General features: G+C 43.2%; 1 protein-coding gene across 14 annotated transcripts in view; it reads left to right on the top strand.

Moving 5' to 3' along the window:
• Positions 1-5,000, top strand: part of LOC113806051 (ELAV-like protein 1) — a 326,651-nt gene that overhangs the window by 52,247 nt on the left and 269,404 nt on the right. For 9 of the 14 annotated variants that reach the window (XM_070142232.1, XM_070142240.1, XM_070142237.1 and 6 more), the window contains exon 1: positions 114-248. The exons of 3 other annotated variants lie outside the window; for them this stretch is intronic. The gene's annotated coding sequence lies outside the window, so the exon portion shown is untranslated. Of the gene's footprint in view, positions 1-108; positions 249-5,000 lie in introns of those variants that run through there. 2 more of the 14 variants (XM_070142227.1, XM_070142228.1) reach the window with 1 other exon arrangement.

Here is a 5,000-nt window from a genome sequence, read left to right as displayed (position 1 = left end):
CCAGGGGCGGTGGGGGTCGAGTAGGAGCCCGGCGGGAGCGAGAGGAGCCCGGCGGCAGGAGCGCAGGGATACGCGGCGGGAGTCGCCGTCGGGAGTCGCTCGAGTCACTTGAGTCGGCGCGGTCCGAGTGCACCTTCGCTCGCCTCCTTTCGGGCTCCGGGCGCTTTTTCGTTGAGTTCCATTCAGTTGATTTTTTTTTCCGGCAAGGCCAGCTCCTCCACCTCCAGATCTCCCTCGAGCACCTACCGGTAAGTGAGCAGCGGGGCCGGGCGGGAGTGTGTCCTGGCGGCGGCGGGGAAGCCCTATCGATCCGCCGCCGCCATGCTGGCCGTCGCCGCCGCGGGTCTTCGGCCGCCCGCACGCCCTCGCCACGTGTCCTGCACGTGTCCCTGGCCAAGGGCGCGGGCTGGCCGGGAGGCAGGCCAGCGGAAGGGAGGCTGAGGGCCAAGGGCGTCGCGAAAGGGCCAGGGCGCGGCCGAAGAGCGCGGCGCCGAACGACGGGCCGGTCGCCTCCCTCTCTTCCCTCTCCCTTTCGCCTTTCTTTCTCTCTCCCTCTCTACTCGGCCCCGATTCCAGGCGGCCGTTCCCTCGCGAAGCCTCGTTTGGCCAACACATGTAAATAAAGAAGTCCCTGGCCGAGCCTTCCATGTTGTTTTTTGTTGCAAAGACGTCACTCCGATGCGGCCGCGGGGTTGCCACATGGAAGTGTGGCGCTGCGTTTTGGGCCGTTTTCTCCTCTTTCTCCTGTTCTTTTCCCTGTTTTCTCTCTCCCTCTTCGCTTCGACTGTATTCAGAAATTGCGTAAAGGTAGGAAGAGAAATAATAAAGATGGGTATTTTCCCTCCTCAGTTATCCCCGAAGTATGTTCTGTTTTCTTTCTCTCTCCCTCTCTCTCCACTCGTCTCTCATCAAACAATCTATTTACACCTACATGAATAAACATACAATCCTATATCTCCCCTACAATAAAATAAATTCCCAAAAACAACACCCCAAACGCCCTAGAAATGAATTAAATATGAATAGCGAGCGCGTCTTGCGAGAGCTGGAAAGGGAGCGTGTGTAAATACGCAGCAAGGAGAGGGAGGCAGGCGGTAGGGGGTGGGGAGAGGGGGAGGGACAGGGAGGGTTCATGCCGATGTTGGTAGGCCTACGTGCAATTCCAAAGGACCTTAGCAACGTGGGCTTTTATTTTTTCCTCTTCTTTCCCCCCCGTTCTTCTCTTCTTTGTGTTTGGAAAATAAAGATGCATTTTTATTTCTCTTGCTTTGACTTTTTTTCACTTACCATATTTTTTTTCACTTCGTTCGTATACCACATTCTCTCTTGTTTCTCATCCCCTCTCACTCCCACTCACTCACACAGTCCCGCCTCTCTCACTCTCCCTACCCCCTCCCTCCCTCGCTCTCCCTACCCCCCTCCCTCACTCACTCTCCCTACCCCCCTCCCTCACTCACTCTCCCTACCCCCTCCCTCACTCACTCTCCCTACCCTCCTCATTCACTCACTCTCCCAACCCTCCTCATTCACTCACTCTCCCAACCCTCCTCATTCACTCACTCTCCCAACCCCCCTCATTCACTCACTCTCCCAACCCCCCTCCCTTACTCACTCTCCCAACCCCCCTCCCTTACTCACTCTCCCAACCCCCTCCCTTACTCACTCTCCCTATCCCCCCCAGTCACTTACTCACTCTCCCTATCCCCCCCCACTCACTCACTCTTACTCTCTTTACCTCTCCCTCACTACACCCCCCCTTCAGTCACTCACTCTTTCTACCCCCACTCACTTTTTTTTCTTTCTTTCCCTTCATTTTCTATTTTTCTTTCTCTTTATCTCTCTTATTTTTCTTTTTTTTCATTCTCTTTTTGTTTTAGTTTTTTCTCCTTTTCTTTTTCTTTCTTTTTCTAATTTTAATTTTTTTCCTTTTTTTCTCTCCATTCTTTTTTTTCTTTTTTTCTTTCTCGGTTTCCTCTTTTTCTTTTTCTTTTTTCTTTCTTTTTTTCTCTTTCTCTTCCTTTCTCTTTTTTCTCTTTCTTTCTCTTTTTTCTCTTTCTTTCTCTTTTAGCTCTTTTTCTTTCTCTTTTTTCTATTATTCTTTCTCTTTTTTCTCTATTTTTCTTTCTCTTTTTTCTCTTTTTTTTCTTTCTCTTTTTTTTCTTTCTTTCTTTCTTTTTCTTTCTCTTTTTTTCTTTTTTTTCTCTTTTTTTCTTTCTCTTTTTCTCTGCCTCTCTTCTCTCTCCCTCTTTCTCTCTTTTTCTCTTTTTTCTTTTTTTTCTCTCTTTCCCTCCCCTATCTCCTTTTCCCTTCCTCCTTGCACTTTCACTTTCCTCTTTTTCTCTTTTTCTCTTTTTCTCTCCCTTTGTTTTTCATTTTTCCCCCTTTTCCTTTTTATTTTTTCCTTGTTTTTTTTTCGTTTTCTTAAATTCTTTCATTTCTTTTTCCTTTTCTTCCTTTTCTTTTTTTCTTGTTTTATTTTCTTCTCTTTTCTGGCCCTCTTTTTCCTTTTCATCCTTCTTTCCATTTTTCCATTTTTTCATTCTTCTATGTTCTCATCTATTTCCTCTTTCCTCTTTTCCCGCCATTTTCCCTTATTTTTCCTTTTTTCTCTTCCCTGTAATTCTTTTGTCATCACATCTTCCTGAAAATACTGAATAACCATATCCTATTTTATATCTTCCTTTAATTTCTTTAAAAGACCTGTTGCTGGAAAAATTCTTATCATTATTTCATATATTCCTACTTTGCTACTATATACCTACATTTATACATGTTGATATAAATGATGAATTATATAATTCTATATATAAATTTATGTAGCATATTTTGAATTCTTAATTATAATTTATACGTATGTACATATACACGTATTCGCAAATACACGTATTGTATTTGCGTAAAAACGTATTCGCATATACACGTATTCGCATAAACACGTATTCGCATAAACACGTATTCGCATAAACACGTATGCGCATAAACACGTATGCGCATAAACACGTATGCGCATATTCACATATGCTCATGTACACGTATACTCATGTTAGTTATGTTATTATATATACGATTATATGTATACATGTATGCACGCATATGCACATGCATGCACATACACATGTATGCACATACATGCACATACATGCACATACACACATGTATGCACTTACATGCACATACACACATGTATGCACATACATGCACATATACACATGTATGCACATACATGCACATATACACATGTATGCACATACATGCACATATACACATGTATGCACATATACACATGTATGCACATACATGCACATACACATGTATGCACATACATGCACATACACACATGTATGCACTTACATGCACATATACACATGTATGCACATACATGCACATATACACATGTATGCACATACATGCACATATACACATGTATGCACATACATGCACATATACACATGTATGCACATATACACATGTATGCACATACATGCACATATACACATGTATGCACATACATGCACATATACACATGTATGCACATACATGCTCATATACACATGTATGCACATACATGCACATATACACATGTATGCACATACATACATGCACATATACACATGTATGCACATACATACATGCACATATACACATGTATGCACATACACATTTATGCACATACACACATTTATGCACATACACACATACATGCACATACATGCACATACACACATGGATGCACAAGGATGCACATACACACATGGATGCACATGGATGCACATACATGCACATACACACATGTATGCACATACATGCACATACACACATGTATGCACATACATGCACATACACACATGTATGCACATACATGCACATACACACATGGATGCACATACATGCACATACACACATGTATGCGCATACATGCACATACACATGGATGCACATACATGCACATACACATGGATGCACATACATGCACATACATGCACATACACACATGGATGCACATACAGGCACATACACACATGGATGCACATACATGCACATACACACATGGATGCACATACAGGCACATACACACATGGATGCACATACATGCACATACACACATGGATGCACATACAGGCACATACACACATGGATGCACATACATGCACATACACACATGGATGCACATACATGCACATACATGCACATACACACATGTATGCACATACACACATGGATGCACATACATGCACATACACACATGGATGCACACATGCACATACCCACATGTATGCACATACATGCACATACACACATGTATGCACATACATGCACATACACACATGTATGCACATACATGCACATACACACATACATGCACATACAGGAACATACATGCACATGCACATGTATGCACACGCAAGCACATACATGCACACACACATGCACATACATGCACACACACATGCACATACATGCACACACACATACATGCACATACATGCACACACACACATGCACATACATGCACACACACATACATGCACATACATGCACACACACACATGCACATACATGCACACACACACATGCACATACATGCACACACATACATGCACACACATGCACATGCACACACATGCACATGCACACACACACATACATGCACACACATGCACATGCACACACACACATACATGCACACACATACATGCACACACATGCATATATACACACATACATGCACACACATGCATATATACACACATACATGCACACACATGCATATATACACACATACATGCACACACATGCATATATACACACATACATGCACACACACATACATGCACACACACATACATGCACACACACACATACATGCACACACACACATACATGCACACACACACATACATGCACACACATGCACACACACACACACACATGCACACACACACACACATGCACACACATGCATAAATACATGTATGTATATATCTAGAAGCATACATACT

The sequence above is a fragment of the Penaeus vannamei genome, chromosome 29, assembly GCF_042767895.1.
Source record: "Penaeus vannamei isolate JL-2024 chromosome 29, ASM4276789v1, whole genome shotgun sequence".
Taxonomy (NCBI): Eukaryota; Metazoa; Arthropoda; class Malacostraca; order Decapoda; family Penaeidae; genus Penaeus; species Penaeus vannamei.
This window is presented reverse-complemented; position numbering and strand designations above follow the sequence as displayed.